The sequence below is a fragment of the Equus quagga genome, chromosome 2, assembly GCF_021613505.1.
Source record: "Equus quagga isolate Etosha38 chromosome 2, UCLA_HA_Equagga_1.0, whole genome shotgun sequence".
In the NCBI taxonomy this organism is placed as follows: domain Eukaryota; kingdom Metazoa; phylum Chordata; class Mammalia; order Perissodactyla; family Equidae; genus Equus; species Equus quagga.
Window position 1 is genome coordinate 118642948 of NC_060268.1, and position 14540 is coordinate 118657487.

Genomic DNA, 14540 nt, shown 5'->3' on the forward strand with positions numbered 1-14540 from the left:
CAGGACAGTGTGAATGGCAGGGGAGGGGAGGAGTGGAGCAAAGTGTGCTGGTTCCTTCTCCGAAACCAAGCCCAGCCCTGTAGCAGCAAGTCCTGGGAACGGCTGTGTTGGCTTTTCCAATCTCCCCAAGGAGAAACCACCAACAGGAAATTGGCAATGTTTTCTTTCCATCCCCTCCATAAGCCAGGTGCCCAGGGGCTTGGTTCAAGCACCAGGAATGCTGGGGGGAGGGGGGTGTAAAGACAAGAAGCTGACAGTAGGGGGAGGATGAGGGGGGAGCAACTTTGAAAAGGCCTCTTGGAGAGAAAACCTGCCTGGGAGGAGAGACCTGTGCCTTGGTCTGCACAAAGCCCATCCCTGCAAACAGCCAGCAGTCTGCTGTCAGTACTTCTACTCTGTGCCCCTGCCCGGACAGAAACCATCTCTCTCCTCTCGGGACCTTTCCAGACTAGGTCCTTGGAACCGAGAAGGGGAGGGAGGCAGGAGGGACTATTTAAAGGTACCGGGAGCACACACAGATTGGCAGGTGAGACCTCTCTACCAACTCCTCCACAGCACAGCTCTCTGGCAAACCTGGGTCCTTCCTGTTCATGGGAACAGCCCCCTTTGAGACCTGCCCACACCAAATGGGCTTCCAGGTAAGCCAACACTTAGTCAAATGCCAACCCCAACTCAGGATTTCTGAGGAGTGGAAAGCAGGCCACAGAGGGGGAAGGTGAACCCAGATATGGTGTCATTATCTGGCGACACCCAGGCCCAGAACATGAAGGGGCTCAGGCCGTGGTCCTCGTAGGTGCCAAAGTTCTTGTGACAGACACAGTAGCAGCGACAGAAAAAGTCCCCTACCCAAGTTCTAAGTCCAAGGTGTGGTCCGGACCTAAGGAAATACTCCATCCCCCCGGAAAAATAGGGAAATTGTGGGTTGTGTTTCTAAGTACAGTTCAGGCTGGAGAGACACATCTGTGTCTTTGTTTCAGCACTTTCACATGGGGGAAGCTGCTCCCAATTACACCACCTAATCAGAAGGGGCTCCTCCCAGGACCAGCCTGAGAAACAAAGTAGGAGGGACCAGCAGATGTCAATCAAGCACAAGTCCCAGAGGCATCTGAGCCCTCCAGGCTGTCTCCCCCCAACCCCCGCTTAGCTCTCAAGGCTCTCCATTTCCTGCAGAATCCAACCCAAGCACCGTTTCCCCAGGATCACCTTGGCCCACAGGGGTGCAGCAGTTACTGACTGCACAACGTGACCCTTCAGTGCTCAGCTGGAAGGGAACTTGGGGAGCTCCTTCTCTGAACTCTTCCCACGTCTGGATGGGAAAAGGTGAGAGTGGCTCATCCCAGGTCACACAGCCTAAGCATCACTGACACTGGGTCTGATAACATCCATCCCCAGATTCTCTACAGGCCCTTTACCACCCCAAATTACTATCGCCCACACCCTACGCCAGTTCCCCCATCTTCACACAACCCACCCTCCCTCCACTAAGAGCCACAAACATCACAGGATGGTCACAAGAGACTTCTCCGTTCTGCTGAATGAATTTTTACCCATGGTCCACACAGCTCTGACATCATCTTCCAACACAGCTGCTAGGAACAGGGTTTGGAGTCCAATGACAATGATTCCAATTCTAGCTCTACCGCTTTCAGGCTATGTGACCTTGGGCATGTCACTTGACGTCCTTCTGTAAAACTGGGAAAAATACATCCACCTTACTATGCGGCTGTGAGGATCTGATGCACTGATATATACATATATAGCGATCCACCACGTAGTTTATTAGCATATAGGAGGTGCTAGGTTAATTTTAACTTACTCCCTAAGAAGTATTAGCCTGGGAGCTAGGATCTGGGTCCTAATTCCACCATACCTTCACTAGACAATTTAACCTCTCTGAACTTCTAAGCTGTCTGCAAAGATATGATCTGCCCACCTACCTTGGAGTTACTGTGAGGACTAAATGACGTAAGATCAGGAAAGACCTCTGTAAAGTGTGGGCAGTTCTCTTCACTCTGTGACCAACTCACCCAATGTCATTCTCTCCCGAGTGGCCAAACAGGACAAGCTCTGACGTTTGGAGAGGGGAAAAAGGGTCGTCAAAGATCCTAGACATACACCCAAACTTGTTCAGTCTCTACCAGATGTCAGCCCACACACTGAGTGCCATACCTAACCAATTGTTATGGTCACAGGGTACCTCAGGACAATGTGGGGAAGGGGAAGAGCAGAGAGGGGAGGGTTTTTCAAAGCCTGAGATGAAGGCACCATCAGGTAGGTCCTTCAAAACCATCCCAGACAGTCCACACCCTGATCCCTGAGAACCTATGAATATGTTATCTTCCATGGCAAAAGGGACTTTGCAGATGTGATTAAGGTTACCAACTTCTCGATTATCCAGGTGGACCCAATCTAATTACATGAGTCCTTTCCTGAGCAGAGAGCATTTCCTGCCTGGGTTAAGGATGAAAAGAAAGAATAAGGAGAAATAAGGATGAAAAGAAAGAAATAAGAAGCATGAGAGGGTTTCCATCCATGGAGGAAGGGGGCCATGAGCCAAGGAATGTAGACGGCCTCCAGAGGCTGAAAAAGACAAGCAAACAGATTCTCCTCTAGAGCCTTCAGAAAAGATATAACCCTGCCAATAAACACCATGAGACCCATGAGACAAAACTGTAAGACAGAAAAGTCATGTGGTCAAACGGTACAGCCGCTGTGGCAAACAGTAGCAGAAGTTCCTCAAAAAATTTAACATCTGATCCAGCAATTCCACTTCTGGCTATATACCCAAAAGAACTGAAAGCAGGCACTCAAACATATTTGTACACCAATGTTCACAACAGTTTTATTCACAAGAGCCAAAAGGTAGAAACAAACCAAATGTCCATCAACAGAAAAATGGATAAACAAAGTGTGGTATAAACATAAAGGAATATTATTTGGCCTGAAAATGGAAGGAAATCCTGTCACATGCTATACCATGGAGGAACCTTGAGGACATTATGAAAGTGAAACAAGCCAGTCACAAAAAGATACATACTATATGATTCTACTTATGTGAGGTACTCAGAGTAGTCAAATTCAGGGACAGAAGTAGAACTGTGGGGGCCGGCCCCGAGGCTGAGTGGTTAAGTGTGCACATTCTGCTTCGGCGGCCCGGGGTTCGCCGGTTCCCGGGTGTGGACATGGCACCACTTGGCAAGCCATGCTGTGGTAGGCATCCCACATATAAAGTGGAGGAAGATGGGCACGGATGTTAGCTCAGGGCCAGTCTTCCTGAGCAAAAAGAGGAGGATTGGCAGCAGATGTTAGCTCAGGGCTGATCTTCCTCAAAAAATAAATAAATAAATAAAAATTTTAAAAAGATATTAAAAAAAAAAAGTAGAACTACGGCTGCCAGGGGCTAGAAGAAGGGGGGACGGGAGTGTTATTGTTTAATAGGGGCAGAGTTTCAGTCTGGAAAGATGAAAAAGTTCTAGAGATGGATGGTGGTGATGGTTGCACAATAATGTGAATGTACTTAATACCACTGAACTGTATACCTTTTAAAAATGACTAAAATGGTAAATTTTATGTTATGTATACTTTACCACCAAAAAAAATTGTGTTGTTTTACGTCACTAAGATTATGGTCTTTTATGGCAACAATAGAAAACTAATACATACAGTGACCATTGCTTCTGTCTTTCCCTCCAGATCCTCCCATGATATTCTCTTCAAAAAGGCCTCTGCTTTCTTTAAACAAGAGATCTGTGCACAAGTATACCTAACTCAGCAAACTTTCTTTGACAAAGAAAGCAATAAACCACCAAGATCACAAAAAGACCATTAACCGAGAAAGGAGGGACCAGGTGCTCACCTTTCCTGCATGTCTAGAAATAAGAGCTCAATAAAGCTTTGCTCACTTGTATTATCAGTCAACATGAGTCACCTGTGTGGCCAGGCCAGCCCCACCCAGCCAGCAATGCAAATACTCCAATGGGGGGAGGTTCAGCAGTGTGATCTGCATGGGCGGGGCAATCACACCCAGTCAGCCAGGATCACACAACTGAGATGCCAGAGGTCACTCAGCCCTAGAGATGACTCAGTTCATTCCCACCCACCCCACCTCAGCTCTCATTTCACAAGTGGGGAAACTGACAACCAGAAAGGAGGAAGTGACATGCCAAGGTGACACAGCAAGATCCTAACAGGAATGGCCCAGGACCCCCACCTCCTGCCCCTAAGCCAAGAGCTCACTGTCCAGAAGACAGGATGCCAGCCAATCGCTGGGTTTTTACCAGCATCTAAGGGGGGAGGTCCAGGTTTTGTGGAGCTTACGCAGTTTTAGAGACCTTCTTCAAGAAAAAGAATACACAATATCTCTTTTTTTGCAAATTTTACAATACTGTATGACTTTGTGAGTTCATTGCTAGGGCCCCTCCTAGAGCTTTGGAAGGGCCACTGGGGCATGAGGGGGATGGCTGAAGCTGAGAATGAAATTTCATTAGATTCACAGTAATTCCACTTCTGGGCTCAGAGAGGCACTCAGCGCTGGGCTAGACTCCCCAGGGACAGAAGGGGAAAAGAAGTCCTGGCCTGCACCAGGCTTTCCCTCTAGACGGGGCGATAAACACAAAGAGCAGTCACAGGAAAATACCCACGCCACGTTGAAGAGCCATTCCCCCAGCAAGAATAGAGATGAAGGCTGAGAATCAAGACGTCTGCTCTTTGGGAACTGAGAGGAAGGGTGGGAGGGGTGTCTAGAAAGCTGGCTTCTCTCTGACGGACCTTGGCAAACCTAAGGCTCTCCTGGGCATCTCCCTCCCTCACCTACAAAACAAGTGAACCTGTGAGGGATCTGTGGTTGTCGACTTGTGCTGCCCAGAACCTGGGGCTCTGGGAAGATTTTGTAGTTGATGAATATTCATTTCTTTGTAGGGAGGGGGTAGGTCTGAAAAGAGACTCTCACCTGATTTAAATTTTTTTTTAATGGAAAAATAAGAGATCTGGCAACATGTCCATTTCCATATGGTAGCACACAGCTAGGGCTACAGGAGCTGTCCCCTTCAGCCAGGTGTGCCTGCATCAGCTGCCCACTGTCCCCACTGGGCTGTCCCTGCAGACAGCTGCACTTGTAATCAGAGAAACCAATGTCATCCAGGGCCCTGCTGGTTAAGATGTGATGAGCCATCTCACCTCCATATGAAAGTCACTAACAGATCCTCTCTCACAGTAAATTGGGGGAAGTGGGGTGGCAGATAAAACTAAATAAAGATCTAAAGGCATCAGGGAGAGCCCTGGGCTCTACTAAGGAGACCCTGATACACCACCGCCAAGTTCTTGGAAAGGCTCAGTCCCTTCAGACCCAGAAGACCTGAGAGAGTATCTATTCCAGCTCCATATGGCTGAGGTACCCCTGCCTTACCTAGAAGCCCCTGGAAACCTCTCCTGCAACTACCCATGGCTGCTCTTCTAATGGTGACAAAGGCCCCAGCCAGCCTTGTACAGCCGGAAGCTGAAAAGAAATCCCTACCAGAGCCTATAGATCACATTAGCGGAGAAGATTCTCTCAGATCTCCACTATGGGCTGACCCCTGTGCAGGAGGGAGCCTAAGCTCAGCTAAAGGGCCGTGGGCCAAGAGTTACACTGTGCCATGGCAAGAAAATGGAAGGTTCCCACAGATACATATGTGATGGAAAGAACTGCAGGAAATGCATGTCCGAAGCTCAGCCAAGCCATTATCTCAGCACTTTCCATCTTCATGACTTCTGCTCAGATAGTCCCTCTACCTGGTCTGTCTTCCTTGTCTCCTTTACCCCTTCCTTAAGCCTATGTCAATCCTGGCCTTCCTTTAGGACAGATGGAGCCCTAAATCCTTCAGGAAGCCCACCCTGATCTCCTCACCCACATTATCGCTCTTCCTGGAATTTATCAGCACTTGACCTAAAATGTTTTCTATGTCCTCTAGTGTTCTAATAATACTCCCCTTTTCCCAGTACCTATAATAGGTACATATATTACCTCATTAACCTTCACAGTGTTCCTCCAAAGTAGGTATTATCACCTCAAGGGAACTAGGGTTCAGAGATGATTCTTGACAAGCAAGCGTCACACACCCAACCAGTGCTAGAGCCAGGATTACTTTTTCCTAGGCCTCTCAGTGACAGAGTCCGTGCCCAGGCCATAGGACAGCACTCTCCACCTCCTGCCAGCAGCTAGCACAGGGCTGGGCACAGTGAGGTCCTTGACACACACCAACAGGACACCAGTGGACCCTGATTCATCTCTTCCACCCTGGGTGGCACCTGTTCCAACGACCTCTTTGATCAGAGCTTCTGGGACACGGGCTCCAGGAATTCTAGGGGTAGAGAAGACACATGGAAGACATTCCCCTTTCTCCCTCCCACAGCAAGGCAGGACCTCAAGTGACTTGGGAGGGTGTATGAACATCCCTCACTCTGCTGGGAAGGTGTACATGGCCCTCCCCTCTGCAGGCACTGCAGAGCCCTAGTGCCCTGCCTTCATGGGGCTCTGCCTCACCTCTGAGGTATGGGTCATGAGTGCCAGTAGGCCACAGAAGCAAGCCACAGAGCCTAGGGCAGCATTCCACCAACCCTGACCATATTTTTCCCAGACTGAACAAAAAGCCTAAGGAACGTACTGTTAAACATTCAACTCCCTAGCTACGCGCCATGAATTAAGAATAGCTGGAGCCTATGTCAATCCTTAGCCAGGCAGTGGCTCAGACCCTGCCTCCAAGGGCTGGCACCGGAGCAAAGAAGGCTGGGAGAGTGGCAAGGGGGCAGTGTCCAGGCCTCACCAAGGGGCTGAACTTGAGCCAAGCTGGGTCTGAAAGACACGTCTTAGAAATAAAGTCAATTCCCAGTGCACTGGCATTTGGATCACATAGAAATCCTAGAACGTCAGAAACAGAAGGGGCCTTCATGAGATCATTTGGTTCAACTGGCTTATTTTACTGAGGTGGGAGCCGAGGCCCAGAGAGCAGAAGGGGCCTGCCTGAGGTCTCAGGATCAGCTGGGGGCAGGACACACACTAGAACCATGTTTCTCAATTTCCAGGCTGATACACCATGGCGCATGATGGCTCCCCTCCAGCCAGCACACCTCAGGGCTCCAATCCACCTTCCTGGGCTGGAGAATGCAGCTTGGGAAATGCAAAGGCTACCCTGGGAAAGAGAGAGTGACACAGTGACTCTGCTGCCTCCCAAATAAAGTCCCATATAATCAAGCCACACAGAAAGCATCATCTGCTCCAGGGAGGCCTCTGTAAAGTTGCTTCTCTCCAGCTTCACCTCCCTGTGAGTTAACAACAGCAGAGAGTAGGGGTCGGCAGACACTTGTTCTGATCTCTCTAGGGTATCAGGAGATGCACGGACCAACAGCCCCAGCTCAGTTCAGGGTTCAAATGCCCTTTGCCCCCAAACTCTCCTGGAAAGTCACTTGTGTGTAATACCTTAAAGTGAGGAAGTCAAGCTGGGAGGAAGAAGCACAGCCAGATACTCTCCAACCTGAAGGTGAGTCTTGGAGGGGCCAACCTAACCCCATAGGGCCTGTAAGATCAGGAGGTGGCTCCAAGTGGCAGAGCGCACAGCTGCCAGACGTGACTATCGGGAACAGCCTGGAAGCTGCTGACTCTCAGAACACAAGCTTGCCTCTTATTCACCAGCCCACAGGATCGAAGCTGCCACGCTTCCACTGCCTGCTGGCTGGCCACTGTTGTGACATACCATTGCCACTTCCTAACTGAGGAATACTGGCTTAACCAATGGCAAGACTGATAAGCACAGCACTGGTTCCAAATTAAGGAGAGCAGTGGGTGGTGTTCCAGAAATGTCTGGTTATCCCCCTCAACCATCTGCCCCCTCTTGCTTCCCTAACAGCCTGGCACATGGCGACCCCAAATAAGGGCTATATTTCCGAGCCTCCCTGGGAGCTAGGCAGGGCCATGCCATGAAAGTCAGCTGTCCTGGGCCACACAGGGTAGGGAAGCACTTAGAGCAGCACTACCCAAAGTGTGGTGCCCAGACTGGTGGCTTCAGCACTGTGTGGGCACCTGTCAGAAATGAGAATTCACAAACCTCACCACAGACCTCATACATGCTCAAGTTTGAAAACTCCAGCCCTGGAGAATGCTGGAAGCAACTCTACCCAAGGAGACTGGTGCCTAGACAACTTTACGGAACAGACACTTACTAACCCTGAACTCCAGTTTCTCAAGAGAGAGCGAGCAGCTCTTCTCCTAATTCATGACCAAATCTGAATCCTAATGCAGGTAGGGTGGGGAAGAGAGATGATGAAAAACTTAACCAAGATAGCAGAAGTCAGGAAAGAAAGAACAACCAAATATATAACAAATAATAAATAGGAAACAAGATGCAGGGCCGGCCCAGTGGCCAAGTGGTTAAGTTTGTGCGCACCACTTCAGCAAGGCAGGGTTCACTGGTTCGGATCCTGGGCGCCAACCTAGCACCACTCATCTGGCCATGCTGTGGTGGCATCCCACAGAGAACTACAATGACTTACAACTAGGATATGCCACTACGTGCTGGGGCTTTGGGAAGAAAAAAAAAAAAGGGAAGAAGACTGGCAACAGATCTTAGCTCAGGGTCAATCTTCCTCACCAAAAAAAATAGAAAAGAAAAAAGAAAATAAGATGCAAGGAATAAAATCAAGACAAGCTGGGAGGCAAACAGTCTGAATTCTCTAGCAAAGACAGAAACTACCAAATCTGTTTTGTTGTTATCATTGCCTTCTGCCATCTTCCCCACAAACCCCAAGTCATGTGCTGATTACAAGATAGACATTTTTTTTTTTTCTGAGGAAGACTGTCCCTGAGCTAACATCTGTGCCAGTCTTCCTCTATATGGGATGCCACCACAGCATGGCTTGATGAGCAGTGTATAGGTCTGCCTCCAGTATCCGAACCTGTGAACCCCAGGTCACTGAAGCAGAGGATGCAAACTAAGCCACTATGCCACTGGGCTGGCCCCAATTTTTTTTTTTTTTACGAGAGAAAGAAAGGTTAAAAATTAAGGGTTGGCATATAACCCAGCTATCTCACTACTGGATATTTACCCAAAGAACTGGAAATCAACAATTCAAAGAGACTTATGCACCCCTATGTTCATTGCAGCATTATCCACGATAGCCAAGACATGGAAGCAACCCGAGTGCCCATCAACAGATGACTGGATAAAGAAGATGTGGTATATACATGCAATGGAATACTACTCAGCTATGAAAAAAGACAAAATCATCCCATTCGCAACCACATGGATGAACCTTGAGGGCATCATGTAAAGTGAAATAAACCAGACAGAGAAAGACAAACACTGTATGATTTCACTCATATGTGGAATATAAACAAACTTACGGACAAAGAGACTAGTGGTTACCAGGGGAAGGGGGTGGAGGGTAGGCACTAAGGGGTGAAGGGGCATACTTATATGGTGTATGACAAACAATAATGTACAACTGAAATCTCACTATGTTATAAGCTATTATGACCACAATAAAAAAAAATGAAGAAAAAAAATTTATGTCAACTGGAACCCCAAAAAGATAAAAATAAAATAAAATAAGGGTTGGGTAAAGACATATTAGGTAAACACAAAGAAAAACAAGAAGTGAAAATATTAATATTAAAAATATTTTGAAGACTTTTCAACAATCCTGCCTCAGTAGGCTGAGAGTTTTTTCCAGCCATTTGCCTTTATCTGGAAATAGGACTTAGAAAACCACTCACTAGGATTTCATGGTACAACAAGGCTTAGCCATTCCAGTCCCCTGAAATAGTTTATGTGACTTAAAATGCAAGCATAGAACAGAGCATAAGACGGGCCCAGTCTTCATACGGCCCTGAAACATTTTTGTGTACTAACTATTTTGTCATATCCCTTGGGGAACAGAGAAAGTCCTTCCTGTGGCCTCAAAAGGGGAAGGAAATGTGTAACAGCAAGTCAGAGCTGTCTATCTCGGACCTACAGGAAGGAGGCAGGAACTGCCAAGGGAGAGAAGCAGTACCCAGGCCTATCCCTGGGGTTTGCAGGCAAATCTCATTTTACCCATCCCTTCTAAAAATCTGGCTATCATGGGGACCATGGGACCACAGGCCATCCACACTGCTAACTTCTCAGGGTGCAATGGGAATAGGAGGATGACTGGTTGAGGAAACAGAAGCAAATACCCCCTCAATGTGGTCCTCCACCAGCATCACCCAATCTTTCTCCTCACCTTCAAAACCGACATTTTCAAAGCTTGTCTACACTCAGTCTCCCCAGATCCTCACCTCTTGCTACTCCTCCACCCATTCATTCCCACCTGGCTTCTGCTCCCATCATCCCACCAAAACAGCCACAACTTAAGGTGTTGAATCTCCTCCACATCACTTCCTGTGGCAGCAATGGCCTCTGCTGACCAATGCCTCCTACTGAAGCAGACTCACCCTGGCTTCTGTGATATGACACAGTCCTGGTTTTCCTTCCCCCTTCTGGCTCCTTTATAGGCTCATCTTCCTTTACTCAGCTGTTCTAGGTGAGTTCCTCAATCTCACCACGCCCTTGACATCAAACACAACCTAGACAAAAATATCTCTCTAGCCTATATCCCTCCTGAGTCCCAGACCCACCTGTCTACTTGGTATCTCAAACGCACCATGTCCAGAACAGAATTCATGATCTACCCCAGCCTGCAGACCTGGTTCTCATCCAGTGTCCGATGTCTCAGGGGAATCCAGGACAACCTAGGGAGGATGGGAGTGGCCTCTGCTTTTGTGCACACAGCACAGGGCTAGGCAAACAGTGGGTACTCACTAATGCTGAGTTCAACAGAAATATGCCTTGTCACCCACTTCCTAAAAAAAGCTGTGACCTTTTAGGTGGACACAACAAGCTCACATCTGCTATCATGAGTCCCCCCAGATACACACCACTTTCCCTCAAAGATGCCACTCCCCAGGCTTAATCTGCCATACTCCCTCTGCCTCCCTGTTAACAGCCTTGGAGGTCCTCCTCTTCACCCTCCCTCAGACTGCTCTCATCTCACTGCCCTCCAAGCCAGCCTCAACCCATGCTCCAGGTGTAAGAGGCTGGCAGCACCTGACTTCCCTCTCAATTTCAAGAGTGAGTCCTCCCTTTTCCACTAAGGCAACAGGACCTTCAGGAGCACAAGCACACCACTGTGTGACATCAGACCTTTATGTCATGGAGTACAGGGTCAGGATCAGTTGGCCTAACTCGGTATGGTTTCACTGATTATTAGAAAGTTCCACTACTTTCAACAACTCCTTTTAAAAATGCAAATTCCTAACAAGGAAACTTCAGTTTCTTCATTTTCCCTAAGAGCTTTCCTATCTAGGCATCACTCAAATTTCTGGTGTTCTAGGGGCAATGGGGTCAGAAGGTGTTGTAGAGAAAAATGCAGAAAACCCTAAGCCTGTTTGCTTGTCTGTGATTGTGAAGCACACCCACACACAGACTCTCCCGACTGCCCCCATGGGACCAAGTGCCAGGAACAGGCTTTCGGGTGGGGGGGTGGCAGGGGGAGACAGCGAAGAGAGATGACCACAGCATCTCCCACTGATCTTGGCCTTCTAGCAAAAGCAATCGAAATGGACCCTATCGATCATCCTCAACCTGGCTACATAAAGGAATCAAAAGGGACTCCAACTTGGCCTCTCGACCAGTGTCTACCCTCAGCTCTCAGTCTGGAATAGTTTCTATCTCACTCTCCTCACCGTTTTTTGTTTTGTTTTGTGTTTTTTTTTTGCCTATCTAAACCGAGCCTTCAAGGTCTAATATTTTACCAATAGAGAAATCTTACTCCCCTGGTCTGCCACTGTCACTCAACCAACATCTTCTGAGCACCTACATGAGGCAGGCACCTCGATGGCTCCCATAAGGGCTGTGATTAATAGGCAAAAATGGGGAAAGCAGGGCATTCCACCATGAGCTAAGACAGAGAGACAGGTTAGGAGAGGAGTGGCTCAACTCAGATGGATCTTCAGCTGCATGAAGGGAGTGACAGCTATTATTATTATCATTATATTACTATCGCTGACACTCACAGATCATTAGTTACACACCAGGCCCAGCTGTAAGCTTTACGTCTAATCTGGGTGACATCTACCTGGAACACACAGGTATAGTGTACCAGTCACCACCTGTTCTGACTGTTCTGTAGTGCCTGAGCTGTAAAGTCCTTAAATATAGTAACTCACTGAATCCTCACAATAACCCCAGGAGGCAGGTATTATTAGTACCCGTAGTTTAAAGATGAGGAAACCAAGGCACAGATACTGGTAAGAGACGAGATTAAGGAGGGATGCAGGAGCCCAAGGTAGTGAGCACCCAATGCCAGGGCAACAAACTGCCCTAGCACCTCAGCTGGCCTCTCTTGTCGGGGAACCCCTTGTAGCACAGAGAATGCCTTGAGGGAAGAGGCCATGTTAATCCTCCCAGAATCCCCAACAATGGACTGAAGCAAGGAAGGAATGAAGATCATAATCAGGCCAGTCAGGAGTGAGCAAAGTAGCATGCCCTGCCTGTCCAGCTCCTGGACTCAGCCTGACCCTGCCCTGCAAGCTTCTGTTCCTGTTGTGTGGGCAGGGCAGGGGCTCACCCCTCACGGAGCCACTCCATGCCCAGGTCAGGGCAGCAGGGAGCAAAGGAAGGCTGCGGGGCGACAGCAGAGTGGCTGGCTACCATGGATTTCTAGGGTCTGTCCTAAAACACCCAGTCTCCATAGACAGGTCACTCATCAGAGGGGCGGGGACAGAAACGTCTAGGGCAGACTGCTGCCAGCTTAGGCTAGCACTAGCTAGCTTAACTCCTCCCCAGTCTCTAGATGACGAACTTCACAACTCTCCTTTAAGCCAATAGACGGGTTTCTACCTTTTTAAGCCCTCAGAGGGCTGGGCTGAGCCGAGGGAGAGATAAAAGTCCAAGAATCCTTCCCTGAAAATGTAGTTTAAGATTGGAGAGGAGGGAAAGGCAGAGACGGTAAACACAGGTGAACACAGCACCTGGGATGGATCCCACGTTCTCTCAAATAAGGTGCCTTACAAACTCCAGCACTAGCAGCTCCCAGGAATTTGTGTCCTTCCAGTTCCGGAGGAAAGTTCCTGAAGGCAGCCTCCTCTACTCTCTCCTCAGCACAAGTCTTTCCCAGAAGGGCACACATACTCTCGAGAACTCAGCTGGGTCAGAGGGCCCTGGGCCACCGGCCATCCCCCACACCAGCCAGTCGCCTTCTGGTCGCTTGTTCACCCAGTCCCAAGCAGGCCTAGGCCGCACAGGACAATCCCATGGCCCTACACACCAGGGTCCGGCCTGTGCACCGCCCACCCCACAGGGAGGGCACCCCCCCGCCGCTTGTCTAGCTGAGCAGGCAGGCCGCGGCAGCCTGTCCGGGACCAGCCCTACACCCGTCCCCGCCCCCATGCTGTGCAACCAGGAAGCCGCAGGGCCAGGCCGGGAGGGGGCGCGGGGCTGTCCGGGCCTCATCTGCGGGGGTCGCGGCACACAGCCGCCGCCCCGTCCTGTGCCCCCGGGCAGCTGGGGACCCTCACTCACCGGGCCACTGGACAACGCGGCGGGGGACGGCGTGGGACGAACGGGGATGTGGGCAGCAGCCGCTCTCTCCGCGGGCGTTCGGGGTGCGGCGCCTTGGCTCAGCCTCAAGCTCCGTCCCACTCCCGCTCTCCAGGGGCACTTGGGACACTCCGGACTCCCGGACGCCGCAGCCGTCTGGGCGGGGCGGGAGGAGAAGCCCGCTGTGGGGAAAACTGAGCGGGCGCGGCCGCTCTAAGCGCCCCGGGGCGGGGCGGGGGCGTGGTCTGGGTGCGGCCCCGCCCCCAGGTGAGAGCCCAGGCCAGTGGGTGGGGACCAGCCTCCAAGAGGCGGGGGAAGGAAGCCGTAGGCCTTCCGGCTCCCGAACTGAGGAGGGCACAGCGAGGGTTTGGAGGTCGGCGTGGAGCTTCTACTATCCTCCACCTCCCTCGACGGATCCCGCCCTACACCGCACTAGCGGGGAGGGAATTCCTCAAGCCCTTTCCATCCTCCCGATGTGCCATTGTTAGTGACTCTCTTTAAGGTAAAGAAAACTTTCTGCATTAAGAAGGTCACACACAGTATGCAAATAGGGGTGGGGGTGGGGAGAGTAGAGAAGCCTGACACACTGCCTCAGCCACGTGATCAAGGTCAACGTCAAGTGATCAACCAGCAGTGATAGTATGTACTCCGTTCTGGTCTTCCTCCCAAGAATACATAATTCTAGTCTAATCGTAAGAAAAACATGAGAGAAATCCCAGTTGAGGGATATTCTACAAAATACCTGACCAGTACTCCTCAAAACTGTCACGGTCATCAAAAACAGGGAAAATTTGAGACAAGTACTGTCACAGCCAAGAGAAGCCTAAGAAGATATAAAAACTAAATGTAATGTGGTATCCTGGTAAAAATACATTAGGTAAAGACTAAGGAAATCTGAATAAAGTATGGATATTGGCTAATAATGCATCAATATTGGCTCATTCATTGTAG

The 14540-nt window shown here is 49.6% G+C and overlaps 1 protein-coding gene across 2 annotated transcripts in view; it reads right to left on the minus strand.

The window, feature by feature from the left end:
* Positions 1-13808, minus strand: part of ANXA11 (annexin A11) — a 41548-nt gene extending 27740 nt beyond the window's left edge. Inside the window, exon 1 of one of the 2 annotated variants that reach the window (XM_046653274.1) lies at positions 13572-13808. The gene's annotated coding sequence lies outside the window, so the exon portion shown is untranslated. The remainder of the gene's footprint in view (positions 1-13571) is intronic. The other variant, XM_046653275.1, reaches the window with a different exon arrangement.
* Between the last annotated feature and the right edge of the window lie 732 nt (positions 13809-14540).